At 47.4% G+C, this 24736-nt stretch overlaps 1 protein-coding gene across 1 annotated transcript in view; it reads left to right on the top strand.

Annotated features, from left to right (window-relative positions):
- Window positions 1-24736, top strand: part of LOC142573162 (glycoprotein-N-acetylgalactosamine 3-beta-galactosyltransferase 1-like) — a 208954-nt gene that overhangs the window by 15045 nt on the left and 169173 nt on the right. The gene's annotated exons all lie outside the window — the stretch shown is intronic.

The following is a 24736-nucleotide window of genomic DNA, read 5'->3' as shown; positions in this document are numbered from 1 at the left end:
GCCGCGCATGATGATTGCTGGTGTTATGGTACGAAAGTTTTGGATTATCAAATACCGGAACTATTGAATACCTGTCCTGAGATAGTCGGCATAGTATTGGAGCATCAATCTCCATCACCATATATATATATAAAAAAAAAAACGAATACTATCTATAATACATTGCAGGTCTGGCTACCGGTTTTCATTGTATAATCACAATGTATCCTACGTATGTTGGGGGAAAACAATCTTCTCGATGTACAGAGCCATTTTATTATCATTACAACAGTTAGTTTTGTTTGTTTTTTTCTATCGGCAGTTCTGACGTCTGTCAATTTCATTTTTAGGCTGTTTCTACGTGAGAGTTACGCTAGCACGTGTTCCGTGGCATTAACATCAGAGATTTCATATCTGGAGGAAATGGCGTCCACCTTTTGGGTGATGCGTGCCGACAGTTCGAACTGGTGTCGGTTACTTGTGTGCTTTGAAAATGACTACCGGGTACTCGCTCTCATCAAATTATCTTGCGTTACGCGAGTCTTTCTCCCATTTCCCCATTAAACTGTGTGATGCACGGGGTCTGTATTTCGTTGAAGTAGGAAGCGCGCTCTGAGTGACGAGCAATAAATGTTTATCATGTGTAGGAATTCACTGCAGGATTTGTGAAAAGTTACTTATCCAAGCGTTTCAGGGCGTCATACTGCCGTTATTTGAAATGTTTACCCGTCTCCGTAAACAGCTGCACGAGATACGAACTTGAAATTCCGTGGAAAGGGGGATAATTTTAAGCGCACTGCGTGCGGAGACTTTCACGTTGCTGGTCTCAATTAGTGTTGAGCAGCCTTGACCCGCAGATCAGATGTTCGACGATCGCCGACTGTGGTCGCCGCTGTCCATGGTCGTTCTTGAATTGTAGCCTGTTTTTTTAGGGCACAAGTTCGCCCAATAAAACGCTAGTTCCGCCGTTCACAGTTTTGCGACTGTTTTCTTCATCGTCACTACATGCAACGTGACAATGTACATTTTTATATTTAAATGACCCGCGGTCTCCTTTTGCTAAGTATCGGCAAGTACTTCTCCAGTTCGTTACATAATTAGAGGTGTTAGAATAGCGAAATAGTCTAATCGAATACCCGGTAAAAACAAGGAACCAATATCGCACATGAAATGGGTAAGTTCCTGCCAAACGCACCAGCCGAAACATCGAACCTTCCTTAATTTCTTCCTTCCTTAAATTTCTTCCTTAAAAATTATGGGCATTTATTACGACCCCTCTCCCCCACAACTGCATAGCCACGTCTTATGCGCAGAAATGAATGTCCGCCTGAGCGTCAGTTAAATTCTGCCCTTTAAAGCAGAACATAATGAGCAAACTCGTACATGCAGGCAGCCTAAAAGCGGGCCACTCTTGCTGAATGACCGGAAATGGCTGAGCAGAAGTCATCTTCCCCACTCAGCAACTCGTGCCTCTGCGCGACCACCGTGGTCGTCCTGCAGCAGACTTATTTGGAGCAGTCCTCGCATCGATCGTTCTGTCTCTCTCGACGCTCCAGTACGTGCTTTTATCCATTAGGTGTTCGAAGGGAACGAATATTCGGCATGTTCGGGTAGCGAATTCTCGAATGGAATGCGAATCGAATAGAAGGGAATATTCGATCCTTTTCCGAACTTTCGAATGTTCGCACACCCGTATACTAGAATATATATATGTTGCGCGATTGTGTAACACGCAAAAAATAGCAATTTTCAGGCTTGCGCGAATATTCCAAACTTTCCAAGAAGAAACACTGTTCTATTCGATTTGGTCCTCAAATCAATTCATTCATGATCAGAAATTAAAGTGAAGTAAAAATGCCTTAACAATTGACTAATCCACAGTGGATCCAAGAGCGCGCTGCGTCGCTCGGACAAGCGGATCTTTCTGGCTAAACACGATCACTCGCAATAAAATGTTGTTTATACACGGCGTTCCGCAGTGGGTATTGTTCGGTACTATCTATAGACGCAGCACCTGTGTCTTCCCATTAGATTGAATCTGAATACGTTTGATTGCAACATACAATGCTATAATGGCACCCACGGTCATTTGAACTACAGGAAAAGGTGTTCTCTGTAGCTCTGCCATTGATGAAAACGGTGCGCGCATTTCTGGTTTGGTGGCAAAGGTATACGTGCAGATATTAATCGGCCCACAAAATTGCCCTTACGTACATTGCGTGGTAATGCACAACCACGAATGCTCCGAGGAGCCCTGAGAACGCGAACAATTTGCTTAGCTGTTCTAATGCTTCCGAGTAAGTTTCTTTTTTTCTTCTTCTTTCTCGGTGTTGTACAGTTCGTCGTCGAGTTCACGTTAACGAACATGCGGCTGAGCAAAGAAAGGCCTCGGTCGCTGCGATTGGCCACTTGACGAGATCGGTCCGTCGTCTCCTCGAGTCTCGGACCACACCGCCCGCTCAGCCGCGCACGGCCTTGCCCCCGAGCTCCGCGACCGCGTGTCCGGGATCGGTGACCGGCCGGCGGACGCCGCTCGAGCCCACGACCCAAGCACTAAGTTATTGCCACCCTATGTGGGGCTTATACATCATTAGATAACATTACGAATCTCGGTAAGTGCATCAAAAGCGCGCAATTCGTGCAATTGTTAACGCTTCGTGTGCTACTCGTACATCTCCTTATTTTAACGCATTTAAAATACTAAAAATTGGAATTTACCTGTGCATTCCGTCTTTCCTGTACTTACCGTTTCGCCATTAAAACCAATAACACTGACTTCATCGGTTCGTTTCGTTTGGCAAAGCGACACTACCTGTATACGACACAAGAATTCCGGATCCTCCGCTCCAGCGATTATGCCGCACAAATTGCGGTAATCGTTCGCTATCGTTCCAACTAGCTGCGCTCTAAAACAAATATGCCAAACATGGCATAATTCCTGAGATTGCATCCACGCGCACGTTTTATTTGTTCTATATCAGGGATATGAATTAGTCCGCGTACCCACCAAGCCGGCTGCTGCGTGCATATAGTCTCCGCGACACTGCGTATTATTTGTTGCAGCATTCGCAGAACAATGTCAATTGTATTTGCGGCGCATGTATTTGTAAACGACTGCCTTACTCCTGTTCGTTCTCGAACGCTGTTTTTAGTTTTGGTGGGACTAACTTCTCACTATGCGTCACAAGTGTTTCTCTTTTTGTGTCTTCTTGGTTTTTTCTTGATCTTTATTCTTTCGGAATTCTGAGGTTTTAATTTTACAGGTGAGAGCAAATGACAAGCCGTTTTCGTTGCGTCTTTCTGCTTTTAAATTTCACATGTCCGACGCTACACTGATTCTTCGACCTCACATTTGCGAGGTGTTTTTTTCTAGTTGTTTTTCATTTATTTATTATATCATGTATTTTTTATTTGACAGCTTTCTAATTTGTTTTGATCCCTTATTTCAGATATACCCACGTTGCATTACAAATTGAAACCCATTCTGCTCTTATTTGTCTATGTTTTGTCAAAGTGCATCTTTTTTTCAATAAATATGTTTAGTGGCTTCCTATACAGATTTTATAAGTGTATACACCGTGGCTCACTCGCTGCTGGACTTTGTAGGGGGCCGGAGCCTTGTCAAGCTGCACTTGGCGGCTTTTTTTCCGTCACCCCCGCATTTCTCGTGGAGAAGTTCCTTTGATTGATCATCAAGAAAAACCTCTGCCGCTGTCCTTGTTTGGCCGCACTGCGTCCGGCCTTCCCACCAAGGCAGGCTTTGCAGGCGTTCTCGGAAAGCTACTCGGGTGCGACCCAACGGCACATCATTGCAAGGCAACAAATCCACAAGCGCGGAGATTCCCCCAGAATAAACAAAAAGAATGCACACACGAGTCAGCCTTCACGGCGACCACATACTCCCGTTGTGCGTAAAGCGGGCTTTATAATGCGGACTGTACTTTCTAACGTTGTGAATACCAGAATGGGAAAATTGTTTGATGATAATGCAACTGAAGGCTGTACCCCCCCCCCCCCCCTCATTATTCGCAAACTATTTGAAAAAAACATTACATATTAGATTCGATTTGCTTCTGGTACTATTTGGTTCATAAGCGATTATATTCACTGCGGGCACTATTCCATTCGTATTCGATTCTGTGCCTAAAACTGTTACCCGCACACCCCTACATTTCTTGGCAGCTTCTTCCTTTTTTACGTACGTATTGACGTCGCAATCAGTCGGAAATGAATAACGATGTTGCATTCGATTCTTCGCTAGACAATTTTTGTTCATTCAATCCGCAATGTCGAACATCTTCCTGGGAAGTGCCCGATAACGCTATATTGGTGTTGCAGTCGCACTGTGTTCGTTAAAGAAATACGTAGGCCGGTTTCGAAGTGGAAGCAAAAGCTCCGGTTTTCGGGGCCGCAAAGCTGAGCAGAAGCGGCACTGACGGCAGCTGCGGCGAGCGTTCGCATTTGGCCGTGTGATGAGGAGAGCGTCTGCGGAGCCGAAACTCTCCGGATCACTGCGCATCGGTGCACGCCGCCTCCGTGGCACAGCGCAATCGAAGACGTTGGCTCAGCGGGTGTACTCTGAGCACAAGGTCGCGGGTTCGACTCTTGGCCGCATTTCGATGGGAGTGAAGTAAAAATAAAGAAAAAAAAAAACGATCGTGCGCTTAGATTTAGGCTCACGTGGTCGAAATAAATCAGAGCACCACACTAGCGGGTCCCTGACAGCGCATTTTGCGGACGTTGAACGCCAGGACGTTCAATTTAGCCTCGCTTTGACGTCTGACTTTCTTTTTCCTTTTTTAATAAGGACCTCTCTGTTATATACCGTTCCAGTAGTGGTACGTTGGTTGCAGCTGAATGTATTGGCCGCCTCGGGCTGGCAACGTCTTTGCGGCTGCAAACGATGGCTGAGCTAGCGGAGAATTTGAGGAAACGGTGATATCACCCGAGGTAATATCAACCAGCCATGGGGCTACTCTGCTCAGAACTAGGCAGAGCAGGGAAAGAGGCGGGGGGTGTGAGGAGGGATTACGAAGGTACGTGCAGCATTGTGCGAGTGTGTACACCTTCTTCTTCATGGAGCCCGTTAAGTCTTGAATCTAGGCCTGTGGTAACAAAAGGTCTAAGAGTGTGTCAATGGCTCGCTTCGTTGGCATTCTGTCCGGCCATGGGCCGCCGTTATCACGCTTTTCGCTCAATGGCCTGTTATTAAATGGTGCCGACGAAGAGGTTAGTGCTTACCGCTCAGTCATATTCGGGACAGACGACAAATGTCCGCCCCCCTGTCTCAGGTACATCACACGCATTACAATCTGGTGAGCCTGCGCGTCGGATACGACGCAAATATTGTCGCGTAAAGGCCACATCTACCATCTGTACAGGTGGCTCTCAAGGCTACTTTGGATGCCATGCGGGGATAGGCCAGATAGCGGCTTTTGCCGCGGCCATTGTGGCTGTGCCGGTCAACACCGACAGCTTCGGTGGCAAGAGCGCAGCACTAATTTTTTCCCAGGTCGCGTCCTTCACAACCACTCGACCGGGCACAATGCTGCCAACAGTTGAAGCTCGATTGAACGAAGTGATGACCACGCTCGAATTATTTCGTTAAATCGGTAAGTTTGTAAAATCGAGAAGGGAATTTTTCGGTCCTTCGAAACCTGAAATTGTAACGTAGCGATATGCAAGGGCTACTGCGGCATTGTATTTGCCGCTAATCCAGTCATCTGTCGCATAAACCATGGAATAATGAAAGCAACCTCTACCAAGGCGGTGTTGGAGTCCGCCGTTCCGTGCATGGTCGCAGCGTGCAGCCTCGTCAAAACACGGCGAGGGATGCAACGGTGGCTCCGAGATGTTCTAACGCGATAGCGTGAGAGCGTACGTTCGAAGAGGAAGCCGTCTGTGTCAGAATTAGAAAGCAAGCAGCGCTTTTTTAATTCATTTATTTCATTAATATATACGTTAAATCGAGTTCGGCCAAGTTTGTTTCGTTCATTCGGGTTGATAACAACATTGAACCCTATGGGTACCTGCTGGGGAATGTAAATTTCTTCGTCAGATCGGGAACTTCGCCAAATCGGGTTTTGTTAGATAGAGTTTTACCTGTATAGAGCTTCGGTGATCTGACGCGAACCGGCGCATTCAGTAGGGTGGGGACTGTGACGAATAGGCCAAGGACTGGAAGTGCACCAAGGATATCACCCTCGCGATTTGTGCTGTCGACCGTATACCTCAGTGACGTTAATGTTACCGCCACTAGCATTATCACTGATCGACAGCGAACGAACGACGATTGACTGGGTCATGGTGCAAAAAAGAACGGTGCATAAAGGCGGTAGGGGTGAAATGGAAAAACTGGTGGCGCACATAGATTTAGCTGCACGTTAGTGAACCCCACGTGGTCAAAATTAATCCGGAGACCACATAAAACCCCATTTTTGGCCCATAAAACCCCGCTTGACCTGTGAAGCACAGAAAGACGTAATGATACGCGAAAGAGCACATACAAGACTCCTGCGCTATGTCTGCGTGCTCCAACGTATATCGTCCTCTGTCTTAAATTAGCAATGTTTTTTTCGGTCTTCGTAACGAATGGCCGTCTTCAGATTCTCAGGACACTTTTCGAACATCCATCGAGTATTGCTGTATATATAGAGTATACGCAAGTTGAACATTCCAATTTCGAGCGTGCTGACGTCCGTGGTCCACATTGCGCACTGGCAAACAGAGAGTGCGACATTCTTCGGTACGGACCGTAGTCATTGGCCCTGCGTAATGAAATATGAAACCTCGTGCGTAGGGGACCTTGTGCACGATCTGCGACGCGTTAGTGACTGAACAAATCTGACACTGACTGAACAAATCGCGAGCCTGCTGTGGTGTGGCACTGTGTAGAACCTCGCAATATTGACAAGCCAGACGGCGAACTAAAACAACACTGGCACTCGGTTGCTCGAGTGCTGGGACAAATCGGTGATAATTACACGCGCAGCACATTTTCCTCGTGTAAATACAAATGCTTATCTTACCATTGCGGAAGAAAGGAGTTGGCTCGAAGAAACTGAGGTCTGGGACAATCTGTATGAGGTTAAGAGTATAGATTATGGGGTTTTGCGTGCCAAAGCCACGTGTTAAGAGTATATGTGGAAACTGAAGGCAAAGAGCAAGCACGTACCTATACCGCTGAGAGATAAGACAAAGAAAAGACACTCACGAGACACTGAATGAGTGAAGCCGAAAAAAAGAAATAAAAACGAGTAAAAGGCTAACCTTTTTATCATAGTAATTTATTAAAGCATAGCAAGAGAGCAACCAAGGAGCAATATACACGTTAATAAAAATAATGAATCGGTGCGGGGGTTAATCCATCTTCCTGTGAAATTCTGCCTTGTTTTGATTGACACTGACAACCACAGCAGTCGAATATTCACGGTTATAACTTGAACATTCCTGCTATTGTTCTCTCAAGTAACTTTGAGGGAACAATAGCAGCAAACTCGCGTGCTGGCGAATTTGAAACTGACACATTAACCTATGGTTCTGCAGACCCTAAAAAAAGGCAATGTAGCCATGTCGCTGGATGTATACCTTCGCGTTTGTTTGCACTGACGGCGAAAAAGAATCCGGGTTATCAGGTGATCTTGTTTAAAAGTCCGCTACAAACAACTTCACTAATTGAAAGGTATGCAAACTCTTTTTGAAACTCCAGAAGCTTGATTTAATAAAACTCAAATGAAGGGAATTTTCGATTGAACGAAGTAATTTCGATTCCCCAACGTATATTCGTAGATCAGAATGCGGTGAAGACTTTGGTGAATCGAAGTGAACGTCTCGCCAGATCTACCGAAGGTTTGGAACAATATGTGTAATATCTGGAAAATATAGGTATGCTGTGTTTCGTTCAGGTGACGGGCGCCATTGACGTCTTACTAAAATTTGGCTCTCCCATGAAATAACACTATACACGCATAACGGGCTTGCTGTCTGCAATGAGTGCGCATATACTACGCCTTCCTTAGCTCTCGAGTGATTGTACATTTATTCGCATGAGCATTCTAAGTGTTTCTGATATAGTAGTAGTAAACAACTTTATTTCGGAAAACCATTGGTTTCCTGTGAGGGAGATGACCGTCAGGTCGTGCCTGGTCGCCACCTCTTCGGAGCGTTTCATGGCCCGGAGCTGGGCGTCGCGGGCTGAAGGTCGTTAGGGTTCTGTACCGGGCTTCGCTCGACGCTGACTGTCCTATGGAAGGTCTGGGGGGGGAGGGTACCCGCTGCGTCCCCAGACGATGTGATCGGGAGTGGCGGTCTGTGTTTTGCAGAGGGTGCATGTTGGTACGAAGAAGCTCTAGATTTAACGAAATAATTATGGGGTCGTGTCGGCCTGGTAAGATCTATAGGTTTAATGTTATTCGATCATAGTATTGAATTTGCTTATTGAAGTCAGTATTCACACACCCCTAAAAGAAAGGTGACTGTTTTATAGAATAAAGTGAGTTGGTAGACGCTCTGATATGGGAATGCAGAAATAAGATATTCAAAAATAGCAAACATAAGAGCGTGCAGGTAATCGTGAACCGCTCTGCCTGTGCCAGTGTATGCGGATAAGCACCGATGTCGATATATTCCCAGCTGGCGACGAGGTGCATTATTGTACTTACCTTCCACAGAAAACTACGAGCATTATTTCTATAAACTACAATATGCGTCCAAATGATCCTATACGTGGAGCATACCCCGATAACGTACACAATTGCTGGGAATGCACAGCCACGTGACACATAAAAAGAAGAAAACGCGCAAACAAGATACCTGCACCCCTCCCGCCTCCCGGAAAGAGATGGATCGCTGCCTGATAATTTGCAGAGCTATGGAAGCTTTAGCCAACTTCACCGGGAAAATAATTGATGACGAAGACTATCAGGAGTCAGCGTTTATTCCTTTTCCGAGACCTGGCATAGCTGCGTCACGCAGAATGGCGAAAGCTCGTTGGAAGGTCGAACGTAATGTTTGTGGGTGTAGAGGCGGGAGGGGTGGAAGACCACTGATTTTGGCGCACAAACGGCTGCCGCACTTCCCAGCCGTGTTGCCGGTCGGGCCCCCCTCGTGGAAGGGGCCGACGTTATCACGCGGTGCCGTTGCAGCGTGACCCCCCCCCCCCCCTTCCCCACCGCAGGTTCCGTCGTGTTCAGAGACTGCGCTCGCTGTGCCGACGATGGCCGACGCGAGTATAGTTCCGCTTTCCTCGGGCCGACCGACTATTACGGCGACAAGCAGGATCTCGCGGCGTAGTTGGCGTCCGGTCGAAAAAAAAAAAAAAACGCGACTCGCAAGCAGATCGCCGCCTATAGACCTCAGACTCTGCCCAGGCGGCGCTGCGAAAAAACCCGTCACCAGCGCCCCCATCGGAGCCTTGGTGCTAACTGAGTAGTGCAAGGAGAGCTGTCCGCAAGCGAATGTGCATAGGCCACAATGGACCCTTCTCGTTCGTTTGTGTTGAGGCACGGTTTCCTAAAAATCAATCACCTGGAAAGCTTCTTCCGTCCATCCACGCTTCGGAAACGAAGCTCAGCAGGGCGAAGTACGTGTACAATATAAAATAAAGTCTCAGGTGTTATTTCGGCGTGCTGCAACTCGCAAGTACACAGAGCATCAGGTTTGTCTATGATCATATCAGCATAAAAATCTAAGCATTTCAAATTGGTTCATATTGAATATGTCCTGAGCACAAGACTTAAGTATCTCCTATATTCTGATGTATTTTATAGTAATGTTTTGTCTTGCTATTACTTACAGAGAGTAAATCCTTTCATAGCCTTTCCCAGGGCAGCAAACAGAAAACGTTTTCCAAGGCAGCAAACAGCGTGCGATCATAACGAAAGTAAGCTTCCTACAGTGCCTACGCGCTGCATCTTTCTTTCTCGCAGGAGCTACAGCATCACTCAGTACCTTAATTTGAACTTTTCGCAGACGCTTCGAGCAACAAGCGCGCACAAATAAATGTAAATAAACGCGATTTTTTTTACACACGTGCGTTACTTCGCAATTACTCATCCAGTGCTGCTACAGCAACTTTATTGCTCACATTTTAAAAATGCAGTCGAGCAGGCTCAGCACATTGCGAAGCGTGCTTGTTGTATCGGCGCAGAACATACAAATATCGAAAGTAGAAATGAGCTCGCGATACAACGAAGCTCTAGAACAGGATTTTGAATTCATAAATGAACCAAGATGTTTGGTTAAGCTGACCTGCCAAATCTCTCCATTCCACTTGTTGAGTCAAGCGGAGGCGGACGTCTGTTAAAAGGTGAAGCTATCGATAGCACATGCTTAAGCAGGATGGTTCGCAACGTTGTTTTTTTCTGTTACCAGCCAAGTGGCGGCTGCAGATTCTTTCTTGAGTTTTCGCTTGAGTTACCACGCAACACAATTACAGAAGAACAAAATTGTCGCACTTTCTCATGCGAGCCGCTGTGTTGTGGGGAATGCAATTAATCCGATATCCCAACAGGTTGAACGGCCCGTATCCAGCGCTCTCGCCTTTCCCCTTTATACGATCGCGATGGAAATCGGTAAAACTGAACGTTGTTATTCCGTCCTTCACGTTCATGGCAATTTACAACACAACAGTAGCGTCGATTGCGGCGTTTCTTCGTAGCGCGAGGAGCTATCCCGGTTGCCGTCGTTTCCGCCATCAGTCTGAAGAGTGAGCCAGTAAGCGCTTTATGGCAGTTCGGCGGCGCGTCCGACTAGCGTAGAAATTCATAGCTCTCTGTCTGGGTGTTAAATGCGCAAAACACTCGCAATATGGACCAAAATCTAGTCAAATCGTTGTTTCGCAGTCGCTAGCTGCATAGGTAACTTAGCAAGGGAGTCGGGCTTCGCACTACTCAATTACTGCCTCTTCGCACCGGCAGGTGGCGCTACGCGTCTTGCAAAACTCCAGAGTCTGACGTCCATTGCGCCGCCTCGTCGCTTGACGTCGCAGACATCGCAGGGCCCGGACGCCCGTCATTTGCGCGCGGAAGCCATTGCTTCGGAAGCTGCTGCGGGAGTGTCGGTCGCTTCTCCGCGCGAACAACGCGGTCGTCGCGGCCACGGCCAACGGGCTACAACTGCGGCACGCTGCGGCTGGCTGCCACGCTCGTCGGGTGCCTTAGCCTGAATGGAATTGATTGCACACTTAAAATTGTAAAGCTGAATTCTATCGACCAAGGCAAGTAGAATTTTCGGTTGTGGCCATAAGTGCATGTTTTCGCAAATATTTCGGTACATTGACAGGTTTCGAAGAAAAAAAACGAACTTGAATGTTCCCAACTGCAATGCTGCTGCAAAAACATATAACGCAATCTCGTAAACTGTACGCCTTGAGTCTTTTAAGTTGGACTAATATATAACTTGCAGCTTGCGTGAATTTCTTTTATCGTTTACGTGAGTTTTCCAATAGCTCTGTTTTAAAATTAGTGGTATAATTGAGGTAGGTACGCACAATTCACTGCTCTTGTCCGTGTCAGGCGTCCCAGTCGATGCGGTTTACCGAATTGTAGTATCGTTTCTTATTGCTGAGTTGCGCAGTTGTAAACGGGATGCTTCGTTGAAAATAATTTTTTCCAGTTTTTGTAAACGCAATCATAGCCGAAATAAAAAGAAAAGTATCCCAAGAGGTCGGTATTATTAAAGCTTCTTCGTTTAAATAGAAGTACTTTTATTAAATTTCTGCGCTGAATACCGAGCAAGATTTCATCGCTTCCATGTATTTATATAGGAGCTGCCAATCTTTCTCTTAAAATTTAGCTACGCGTCTATTCCTGGAGCTCATATCGTTTTTTGGATTAATTGAACCGTTAGGGAAACAAGTCTCTCGCTGATTAAACTTAACAGGACTCCATTCTTCCAATACTTGCTTTACAAGGATACTGTGCATTTTACAGCGATAGAAGCTTCGGGAATGTGATATGCATAAAGCGAATAGTGTAGTAGTTTTCGGATGCGGCGAGAGGTGCATATTTCAACAGCATTTAGTGAATAAATGTACGTTTGGTCAGATGAAATATTTCGCCCTCAGCGCACCAAACAAGTATATTAGTATGTTCGTTCAGTCCTGTGAATAGTTTCTTCGTGTTACAGCTCGATACAGCTTTCTGTTGCCCAATATGTGCTACGTAAAAGCATTTTTCCGAGCGTGAAAGAAAAGCCCGCGAATGCACGCAAAGTGCCTCGAGCGGCGAGTCACGCGTCAACATTGCCGCGCGTCTCCGGGGTGGGACTCCTGCGCCAAACGCTGAAAATTGACCGAAATTGCGCCAGGCTGCGCCGGAATGGCTTCTGCAGGTTGTGCTTCGGCAGCGGCTGCGAACGGCTGAGCAGGCAAGCCGCGGTGCTCCCTAGCTGAGGCGCAAAGCAACGGAAAAAGTAGGCTGAGGGCGCCGCGGACGAAGTAGATTCAGGGAGGCGTGCGCTGCATCGGGTTGATCGGGCGGGCGTCTCTGTCACCTGTCTTTGTGCCCATGTGTGCGAGGCCTGAGCCATTCTGACATATCAGGAAGGGCTAATGACAGGTTTCGAATAAGAACAGAGACACTCAAAGAACTTACAAAAGCAAGCGCAATGAACCACGTAATTGCATTCCAGTGGATACTTGGGCACTGCAATATTCCTGGTAATACTGCAGCGGACGCAGCTGCGAATCGGGCGCACAGTAACGCGGAGACAACCAATCTTCCTCTATTGGGTAGTGAAGCCCGTCTGCTCCTGAGACAGATTTCTTGTCGCCTCAGCAAAACTACCTGGTTTGATCAGCAAACTAAAAACTCTGAGTTATACTTTATAGACCCATGTATAAACTTAACAATGCCGGAAAATCTAAGAGACAACAGAAAATTTGAAACATTGGTATACCGCCTGCGTCTTGGTACTGCATTCACTAAATTAACACTTCTTGTACAGGATAAAACGTGTCTCTAGTCCACAGTGTTCTTGTGGCCATGCAGACGAAGATGTGCATCATCTTCTCCTCGAGTGCACCAAATACAATCCACAAAGAAAGGTACTGCAAGCAAATTTGTTGATATTAGACAGAAGACCATTCACTCTAAAAGAAATACTTGGCCCATGGCCAACTGCGGGCCTTCAAAAAAGAGCGCTTCTTGCTCTGAAAAAGTATTTAGAGGAGACCAACATTTTGGGAAGATATTAGGTATCAGATGATCCGAATGCGCTAAATGAGTAACATAAACGTTGTTCGTGATTCATAATTGGTTTATGTGGCGATCGCAACTTTTATGCAATATGTATAATTCTGTTCTGTACTTGCAGTGCATTACATGTGTTGTGTGTTATGGCTGTTCTAAATATCTGACTTTATATATGCGTACGTGGACTGAACTAATGCACAGAACTTTGCGACTCATGTACTGTTGGACTGTATATTTTTTATTCATCTAGTGTTCTACTGAGTGCCATATTTCGTGTCGCTATTCTCCCTTTTTACGCAAATTTGTTTCCTTTGCCAAGTGACAAGGAGTAGCCGGTGCCACCATAAAGGCGCCAACCTCTCCTAATATTCATTTCAATAATAAAAAAAAGAACAGATTGGGCTATTTTTGCGTTATACCAGAAAGTTAAGCATTAGGTTCGTTGGAATCGCCCTAATGTGTTATGCCAAAATGGCTGTCAAAAGAAGCCATAGATTCGCGCGCAAGGCGCTTACTACTAGATAACTAAATTGACAAGCATGCTGTCACGCGCTCACGAGCAAACGTGAATACGTCACACTCAATTACCACGCGCGCTCGCCGTCGCAATGCTGGAGCGAGGAAGCGCCGCAGCAGCAGCGGACGAATTCACGCTCGCGCTACCTTTCGCTTCAACACGCGGCGAAGGCACCGCACACGAAGCCGCCAGCACTCGGCGCACTGTCCCCAAAGCAGATCGCCTTCGAGACAGCGACCGCGCCACACGGAACCCCGTCATCCCCTTGTGCGTTGCGCGTGACAGAAGACGGCGCGCTTTCTCCCGCTTTCCTCCCTTGCGCGCGCGAGATTGAGCCGCCACTCTTCGCACGCTTTCACTCGCACATGCAGCATACGGCTCACGGCGACGATTGGACTTATTCGGGACATCACGGCGACGTCGACATGTGTGCGCCTATAGTGTCCATATATAATTGCTGTCGCAATAATGAACCACGTCAGTTCATAACTCTGGCGTCGTCGTACTCTCTTTTGGTGAAGCGCATTTCCGGGCACTTCACCCGCACTGTCGAGACGTTAAATAACTATTTATAAAAATGTATTGGGGCTACTTTTCTAAATTTCGGACTCCTATTGCAGAATGCATCTTCTCGTGATTGCTATCACTAATTAAATATCTGCGGACATTATTACCAAAATTCGCGTGCGTTAGATGGTTTCAGTATCACAGCAATCTGCTTCAAAGTTGAGCTGAAGACGTTGCTTCAGGTAGTTGCAGTATAACGCTCGTGTTGCTTTATTCTGTTTGGTCGGGGTTTCGAAGTGCGCTGCCACATCATATTGCACCAAAATTTAAGTTCGCCAGCTCCAAACTGCTTCAAAAGGAAATTTAGTGTACACCAAGCTGCTCCAAAATGCACTTTTGTCTTCCCCAAAGTGCTCCAAAACGCAATTTTACTAGCTCCAAAAGCTGCTCCAAAATGACTTTTGGCAGTCCCACCCGTGAAAAGTGTTCTGCGAGTGCGAGTGTACGTAAACGCAAGGCTGCGAACGTTCACATGAGCTGGCTTTTCCGCAGTAAGAGGCTATGTGGGGAAAAGCCCACTTTGGCGGTCTTTATTTTACTTACGATGGCCTTGTGTGTGTGTGTGTTTCTGTGTAATCGACAACTTACGAATGCAAATGTAAGTGTTATATATATATATATATATATATATATATATATATATATATATATATATATATATATATATATATATATATATATATATATATATACCGGGGTAGTTGGAGAAGTATGGGAGAGGCCTTTGCCCTGCAGTGGGCGCAACCAGGCTGATGATGACGATATATAGTCATAGCATAAGAAGCCAACGAACACTGACACCAAGAACAACATAGCGGAAATTATTTGTGCTTAATTAATGAAATAAAGAAACGATAAACTAAATTTCATTCACTTTCATTTCCATTAGCTTATCGTTTCTTATATCGTTTTTTCTAGCGGTACGCGTTTTGAGATGGCCAGGTTGGGCAGCGTATTAGCGTGGGATTTGTGGTTGTTAAAGCGCAATCTAAAAGGCCCTTTTGTTTGTCCGAGGTACTGTTTCTCGCAAAGTGCACATTCCGGCATATATATTACGTTTTTAGTATCGCAGTGGAAACGGCCTTTGATTTTTAAATGAAAATTTGAAGCCGTACTAGTGACCTGCTGCGATGTACACATGCATGGGCGTACTCTGCATCGCGGTTTTTGGCAAGGATGGATTCCGATGGTGTCCAGGCTGTCATTCTTAGATGATGATGGTAGTACATATCTTGAATATTTCTTGCTCTACGGTGTACTACTTTAGGCGGTTCAGCGAAGATGTCTTTGAGGCGTTCACTTTGCATTAGGATATTTTGCTGCTTCTGTAGTACGTCGGAAACACGCGGGACTGACGCAGAATGGGTTAGGACAAGATTTCGTCTGGGTTGAGTGAGTCGGTTTCTTCGCAGTGGACAGAAGCGACCTGTGGTCAAGCATTTCAGCGCGTTTTATCGCGTCCTCCATTAGTTGTGGTGGCTAATTTTGTTTGACTATATTTTTTGAAACGTAAGGCCTGATTATAAGGAATGCTAGTCTTGCAATGTTTAACGTGGTTGCTATCGAAGCTTAAATATTGATATCGGTATATTGGCTTTTTGTATAGGGTAATAGATAGTTTACCATTTAGCACTGAAACGCTGACGTCAAGGAAGTTAACAGTAGATGCAGAATACGTGTGAGAAAATAATATGGATGGATGGGCATTGTTGAAATCAGAAATGAAGGAAAGAAGCTGCTGTTGACCACGCGACCAAATCATAAAAACATCGCCAATGTAACGCTTGCATTTCAAAGGTTTTAGCGCTCATGTCCTCGAAAATTTATTTTATAGCTCACCCATAAATATATCCGCGTGGTTGGGGCCAATCCGCGTACACATTGACGTTTCACTAACTTCGACATAGTGTTAACCTTGAGATTTGAAGTTGTTTAGTTCTAAAATAAGTGCCAGCAAAGTGGCCAATGTGTTGCTATCGATTAGTTTCTCAGGTAATGCTGCTTCGTAGGAGTTGACAACTGCCCTGATGCCATCTGCATGCGGAATGTTGGTATATAAGGATGTTACATCGAGTGTAACCAAAAGAGAGCCTTGAGGAATATTCAGATCGATTATATCTGACAGAAAGTTGGTAGTATCCCTTACGTAAGACGGAAATGTAGCTGGGATATTACTAGTGAGGGAAGCTACGTAGCTGGACAAATTTTCTGTGACTACCTGTACAGAAAATGATGGGACGACCGGGGTTGCTTATATTATGTAATTCAGGTAAAAGGCACAAGCTGCCGGCAACAGGACTTAGTGGAATGAGAGAAGGAATTGCATTGTCAGGCATCTCTGTATTTTTGACGAGATCATGCACCCTGCTTTTGACCAGAGATTTGTATTGTTCAGTGGGGTCATGATCAAGGCGTTTATGAAACGTCGCGTCTGCTGGTTGTCTGTGGGCCTCAGCGGTATAATCGGACTTGTTCATTATGACAACGTCACCACTTATGTCAGCAGGCTTAATGACGATGTCGTTGCGAGAGGACCGGGTATCTAGTGCTTTCATTTCGCTGGCGGGCAAATTACGGCGGAAGGGTGCTTGTTTTCGATACAATTGCAGAAGGTCTCGCTGCACTGCTTTGATATACATATCCAAGCTTCTACCGCGTTGTGAAGGAGGGACTCAGTACTTGCCAGAAGGTAACGCGTTTTTCGGATAGCTTGAATTAGGCCGGTCATTGAAGCAATCGCCTAGGTGTAGGTTACGCGCGAAATCATCTAAATCTTGCAGCAGTTGAAATTCACTGTGTCCGCCTGTAGCTGAGCAGAAATTGAGACCACGACGCAGAACACTCCACTCATCAGCTGTTAGTAAAATGTCCAAAATACTAACGATATTGTTCTGCTCTCCATCGGAACACTTCTTAACAGAGGATGACGACGAAGTAACGGAGTGCACTTCACGATGCTTGGTTCCTCGTATTACTGATGAAACGCGAAAGGGAAAACAATTTCATATAAAGTTTTCAGAGCATCAATAATATTGGTTTCGTTTTCTTCTTCCTTGTTAGGCTCTTTGCTGCTGCGGTATCTTTTTTTTTTTTCAATATTTCGAGAAAGTCCTCCTGGAGCCATAATAAAAAAAGTCAGTGGCGATTTAGTGATAAATGCGAGAGAAATGCGTGAGCATTACCTCGCAATTCTTTGAGGTCCCTGATATGTGATTTAAACCGCGTTCAACGCATTGCAAAGCGTTGTTCAGGAGCTCGCTCGGCGCACGTGCTGCCTCTTGGAGGAGCGAAATTCAACTGACGGTGATTCGGAGCAGACTACCGTCAGTTGCACTACACATGCGTAAACATACACACACACGCACTCATACATACATACATACATACATACATACATACATACATACATACATACATACATACATACATACATACATACATACATACATACATACATACATACATACATACATACATACATACATACATACATACATACATACATACATACATACATACATACATACATACATACATACATACTGTGAGCATTATATTACCCCTTCATCTTCTTCATCTGTATACATTCATTATCATGGCCAGCGTCATCTTCAGCGCGCGAGCTGCGAAATAAACCGTTGAGGCTTAAAGGGACACTAAAGGTTAATATTAAGTCAACGTGGACTGTTGAAATACCATCTCAGAAGCCTCGAAACGCTTGTTTCGTGCGAAGAAGAGACTTATTTTAAGAGAAAATACGTTCTGAAGCGTCCGTGTACCTCTAGCGCAGTTAAAATCACCCGCCCTCCAATCGAGGAGTATTGACGTCATGGTCTCATAGTGACGTTGCGCCGTCGGTAAAACGGCTCCCGCAGACGGCGCTACGGCTTTTCTGCACAAAACACAAACGCGCGGCCAGAAAGAGCCAAGACAGAGCCGAAAGCAGCGCGAAAGCGGAGCTATCGTGGCTAGCGGAAGGGAAAGCGCACGACGATAAGCTGGTTTTTTATTTTATGACGCCAACTTCGACGCTCGTTGCAATGCATGACCCTGACAACGAAACATTAGCTCGCGACGCTGGGCTCGAGTTCAGCGATTTGAGCACTGATGAACGTGACCTGCTGTTGAGGGCTCGCGCTGCCGGCGTCGTTGCATACTACTACGACGACGGCCTGCTTTGAAAGGCACTTCACGCGACTTCAGTAAGTCGGCGTTGAATTCGTAATCCTCTGGACGAAAGTGCAGCGAGCACACTACGTGATTTTTCGGCTCTTTGCCAGCGCGCTGTGGCAGAAGTACGGCACTTAACCACTTCGAACGGAGAGGTTCACTCGTCGGCACACAGTGATAAGTAACGTTGGATTCGCCGCTGCAACTGCCCTTGGCCAACTTCTGCGGGCCGTTCGCGCATCCCACGACATCACATGGACGTGGAATTCTCGCTGCTTGTTCAAAATGCAAGTTTCGCGAGCCAGCAGGACAACCGCAGCACGACGCGATAAAGAAACAACTGAAACTCCAAAGCGCGCGCGGCGCAAAGTCGAGCGCACAGAGTCGAGCGAAAACGAAACCTTTCCATCACCCATACTACTCAAGGGTAACGTCAAAATGCTATTTTTTCTTAGAATCGAATAGAAGTAGACAAGTAGCACTTTCTTCCGTCTTATAATCTAATGAAATGATGTTTTTAATACGAGTAGTTGAGTGTAGTGACATAAATTATGATGAGGAGTGCTTTCGTCATCGGGCTAGTACCGGAATGTCGCTGGGGGATCTCAAATCGTGTCATGCATTCACCTCAATTTCTAGGTTACTAAAGCTCTGTTCGCGATTATATTGACGCCTTAGACGTTCTAGAGCATTGCTTTATCACTTTAACTTGCCTTTCTGGTAACCTTTAGTGTCCCTTTAACAGCTGTCTCGCAAGTGGTGGAGGCGGCTTTCGATCCCTTGGTCCTCTATGCCTTCGAGTTTCCCTGGAGCTTTGTTCAGGCCGCCGCTTGCTCCGCCTTTACGCCAGCATGCCACAAGATCCTCCAGGCGCCTCCGGCGTCACCGTCTCTGCCCCACCGGCCGTTCCTTCATGGACCGTCAGCACGCGGCAGCGCGATGCTACCATGTTTGCTGGCCTTCGTAGTGACGACGTTGATGACTGGCTGGACAATTATGACCGCGTGAGTGAGTCTAACCGGCGGGATGACATGCACAAGCTTCGCAACGTCGCATTCTACCGCACTGACGTTGCCAGGTGTTGGTTTCTCAACCACGAGAGCACCTTGCCTGACTGGGCGGCATTCAAACACCAGCTTCGGCAGATTTTTGGCGCTCCCAACGTTCGGTCTGAGGTCGCCAAGAAAAAGCTTGATGGACGCATGCAACTTCCCGGGGAAACATACACCTCTTATATCGAGGACGTCCATGCCCTTCGTCGCCGTGTTGACGCCACAATGACGGAATCTGATCGTGTTCGTCACATTCTAAAGGGCATTGCCCACGTCGCGTTCAATGCACTGGCGATCAAGAATCCAAATGCCGTAAACGATGCGATCGCGACTTGCCAACACCTGCCTGGACGCACTGCAGGCCATCCGTTTACAACCTGTCGCCGGTGTCGTGTCTCCTTCGTCGGATACCGACCTGGGTCTGCTGATTCGGACTCTCATACGCGAAGAGCTCCAAGCGTGTGGCCTGCTCAGTCCTCCCGTTCTCCAGCCTCAGCCTTCGGTTCCTGGCCTGTGCGACATCATCAAAGAGGAGCTGTCCTCCATGATCTGCGCTGCAAGCTGTGGCCCTCCTTCGCCATCCACCTCGTATGCTCAGGTTGCGGCTATGCAACCAGCGTCCGTTCGGACAGCGCCTCCTGCTCCTGCTACTGGCCCCAACCATCTGGCGACTCTACCACCCCGTCCGCCTGCCACAGGATATTACACTACCCGGCCTACGCTCCGCCCCATTTGTTATTATTGCGGTATTCAGGGGCACATATCGCGTTTTTGCCGAAGACGACAACAGGACGAACGCCGTGGCTACGATATTTATGAGAGAGACCCGTTGCTTCCTCCAAGTCCTTACCAGCGCCGGCTCTCTCCACGCTCACCTTCTTCACCTCCCGAAGCGCCTCGCAACTACCGTCCAGGTCGCCGCCGCTCGCCCTCCCCTTTCCGACGCTCGACATCACCCCTGCAACCGGCCACTCGCATTCCTGACTACCGTTCCTAAAACTAGATGGTGCAGTTTTTGGAGGGAAAGCTGCATGGCTCGCACAGACTACAATTCCTCCAGTGTGCCCGGCCAATACTTGATTCGTGTGTGTAGAAGGTGTACCAGTCCTAGCATTGCTTGATACGGGAGCAGCTATTTCCATTATTCACGCTGGCTTGTGCGCTCGTCTACGCAAAGTTACTACACCTTACAGTGGAGCTGTTCTTCGTGGTGCGAATGATGTTGGGGGGTGATTCGGCCATCGGCGCAATGCACCGTTAGAGTTTCGATCGACGGGATACGCCACCATATCCAGTTCGCAGTGTTGACTTCCTGTGCTCACATGCTTATACTAAGGTGGGACTTTCTCTCTTCGGCGTCCGCTTCCATCTCGTGCCGTCAACGCCTCGTTAACTTGACAGAGACCGACCATTCCGATGGCGTGCACGAACCACGCCTTCGCTTACGATCTGCTGACGATTGTATGGTGCCCCCTGGTTGCGAACAACTCCTTGTAGTTAACTTTGACATCGCCGATGGTGACGTTTTAGTTGTACCGTCAGCCCGTTGCTTATCCAAAGGGATTGCTCTGGCACCCAGCCTTGTTCGCTTTACCAATGGCACAACCACTTTGGCTGTACTCAACACAAACAATGAGCCAGTTCTGCTTTCTAAAGGCGCCGCTCTCATGTGCGTCTTGGACACACAGCCTGTCTCTGTGCTTACCTCGACTACGGCTGTTTCACAACCACCCACAGCTATGGATCTGGTCCCTGCTTCTGTTCTCGCTAGTACCATCAGCTCCGATCTAACGTCACAGCAGGCGGGGGAGTTACTGGCGTTGTTATCCAAGCATAAAGACTCCTTCGACGTACACTCTCCTCCTCTGGGACAGACTTCTGCGACGGTTCATCGCATACACACAGATGGAACTTCCATTGTGCGCCGGCGGCCATATCGCGTTTCTTCCGCTGAACGCCAGATCATCGATACCCACGTTGCCGACATGCTGAAACGTAGCATAATCCGCCCATCCTCAAGCCCTTGGTCGTCACCTGTCGTTTTGGTGCGTAAGAAAGACGGCTCAGTGCGATTTTGCGTAGACTACCGTGCCTTGAACAAAATAACCCGCAAAGATGTATATCCACTGCCCCGAATCGATGATGCGTTAGATTCATTACAAGGCGCGGAGTATTTCTCCAGCCTTGATCTACGCTCCGGATGCTGGCAGATACCCATGCACGAACCGACAAGGAGAAAACCGCCTTTGCCACACCCGATGTACTTTATGAATTTAATGTAATGCCGTTGGGCCTATGTAATGCTCCCGCCACATTTGAGCGGATGATTGACACCGTACTACGGGGCCTAAAGTAGAAGACTTGCTTATGCTACCTTGACGACATCATCATATTTTCGTCGACCTTCCATCAGCACTTGCAGCGCCTCGACGAAGTCCTGACATGCCTCTCAGCTGCTGGCCTTCAGCTGAATAAAAAAAAAGTGCCACTTCGCCAGCAAAACCATTAAAGTTCTCGGACACCTCGTCAGCAAGGAGGGCCTTCGACCCGACCCCGACAAGATTACCGCTGTCCTCCGCTTCCCCAGGCCTCAACGCGCCAAAGACTCGCGTAGCTTCCTTGGCCTAGCTTCGTATTTCCGGCGCTTCGTACGTAACTTTGCCACCATTGCGGCGTCGCTCCATCAACTCCTTCCTTCTGGAGCTCCCTACGTATGGTCGGACGAATTCCAAACTGCTTTTGACGCCCTCAAGCGTGCCCTCACGTCCGAACCTGTGCTTTGTCATTTCGACAACACCGCACCCACTCTTCTACATACTGACGCCAGCGGACACGGTATCGGCGCTGTTCTTCTGCAACGTCAGCAAAATTCCGAAGAACGTGCGGTTGCATGCGCAAGTCGCACGCTAACAGCTGCAGATAAAAATTATACGATTACCGAGCAAGAGTGTCTCGCCGTTGTTTGGTCCGTCCAAAAATTTCGGCCTTATCTGCATGGCCGCCACTTTGTGGTCGTTACTGACCACCACGCCTTGTGCTGGTTGGCGACGCTAAACAATTTAACGGGACGTCTCGGCCTTTGGATACTCCTTTTACAAGAATACGACTTCGACGTCACCTACAAGTCTGGAAAGAAACACCAGTATGCCGATGCTCTCTCTCGTTGTCCCCTACCACCGTCTTCAAACGCTGCTTGCTTACCACCTTTCGTGAGCAAACCGCAGGGCGCGTCGCCTGCATTTCCTTTGCTCGCTGCTCTCGACCGGCTCCCATCCAGCCATTCTCATACGTTTGCCTCTAGCCAACGTAATGACTCCTACTGCCACTCCGTTATGGAACGTGTTCGTGGATCATCTCGCACACCTGCGCTCGGCTCCGTCGTCAGTTGAAGAACTTCAAGATCGAAAATTTGATATTATACCGGCACGTGTTTCATTGCGAAGGACACCGTTGGGTTCCTGTCGTTCCCCGATCACTTCGGGCCCAGATATTGGAGACCTTTCAAGACGATCCCACTGCCGGTCACTTTGGTTTCCATAAAACCTATGAGCGAATTCGCAGCCGTTTCTCTTGACCTGGACTTGCAGCCAGCGTAGCGAAATACGTGGCTTCCTGTTCGCTCTGCCAACACCGCAGACGACTGACCTCACCTCCGGCTGGACTGCTCCAACCTGTCCCGTGTCCTGAAGCTCCTTTCGCAGTCGTTGGTATCGACCTCTATGGACCGCAACCCCTAACCACCGGCGGTAAACGATGGATCGTCACAGCTATAGACCACTTGACACGGTACGCTGAAACAGCCGCACCATCTTCGGGATCCGCAGAGGAGGTTGCAGCCTTTTTCTTGGAAGCCATCTTTTTACGGCACGGAGCCCCACGTGTCCTTTTGAGTGACCGCGGCAGGACCTTTTTCTCTAAACTTCTCGACGATGTTCTGCGTGCGTCCAATACCATCCATAAAACGACTTCCAGCTACCACCCTCAAACTAATGGTCTCACAGAGCGCTTTCATCGCACGCTGTCCGACATATTATCTATGTACATCAACCCTGATCACACCAATTGGGATGCCATTCTGCCATTCGTCACTTTCGCATACAACATGGCCGTCCAACGCACTACGGGGTACTCGCCCTTTCTCCTCGTGTATGGTCGCCAACCGCTCAGTATCCTCGACGTTTCTTCCTTCGATGTTCCCGTGCCTTCGTGCACATCAGTGTGGGAGCAATTCGTTTCGCGCATTGCCCAGTGTCGCGAGCGTGCCCGCCTCAACACCGACGCCGGTCAACAAGACCGCAAAATTCGCTATGATGCATCTCACCGTGTCGTTTCCTTCCATCCCGGAGACGAAGTGTTACTGTGGACCCTAGTTCGCGCTCCTGGATTGCGTGAGAAATTTCAATCCCGTTTTATGGGGCCCTACATTGTGCGGGAACAGACTTCGCCAGTGAACTATCGTGTCACTCCAGTTGTTCCGCCTTTGGGCGGCCACTGCCGTGCCACAGAGATTGCGGCGCATGTTTCGCGTTTAAAGCCGTTCATATGGCGTTTCCCGCCATAACCAGCGGCCAGGTTGGCCGCTTCCACACGCGGAGAAAATTGTGTGAGCATGGTATGGTATGGTATGGTATTCCTTATGCGATGGCGCACACCCACTGTGGGGGATTGGCCAAGATTTGGATGAAATTAGGCTATCTTTATTAAAAAACTGAAGATGGTAAAGCTAACTGGAGGAAATGAACAAAAATAATATGTTTAAGAATTCAAGACAATTTCTTTGTAGCAATTATAAAATCCTCCACGGTTGAGCAAATATCCCTGTGGCACTGTCCAAGAGAGGAGGCTCCTAGAGAAAGGATATTTATAATTGAAAAGCTCAAACCAAGCTGTGTAAATCTTGATTCTAGATTTTTTCTTAAAGAAGTGAAACGGCGGCAGAATATGAAAAAATGATCTATTGTTTCATCTTCTCCACAGACTGGGCACAGAGGGGAGGGCACCAGACCTGCCCTGTGACGATAGAAGTTTAATTTTGGTATTCGACAACGTAATTGGGTAAAGATGACTTCAGTTTTTCTGGTGTGAAAGGAATTTTTAGGCCAAGGGAATAGGAGGTGTCGATATTCCGAAAAATGTGCTACAGCTGGGTTCAAGAAGTCTTGAGTAATTGTATATCTCCTGAATCTAGTAGTCGTCAGGTAAGCTATTGTAGGAAGTAATGGTAATACAGGGCCACTGAGGGCCGCTCTCGCGAGACT

This window comes from Dermacentor variabilis, chromosome 2, assembly GCF_050947875.1.
Source record: "Dermacentor variabilis isolate Ectoservices chromosome 2, ASM5094787v1, whole genome shotgun sequence".
NCBI lineage: Eukaryota > Metazoa > Arthropoda > Arachnida > Ixodida > Ixodidae > Dermacentor > Dermacentor variabilis.
This window is presented reverse-complemented; position numbering and strand designations above follow the sequence as displayed.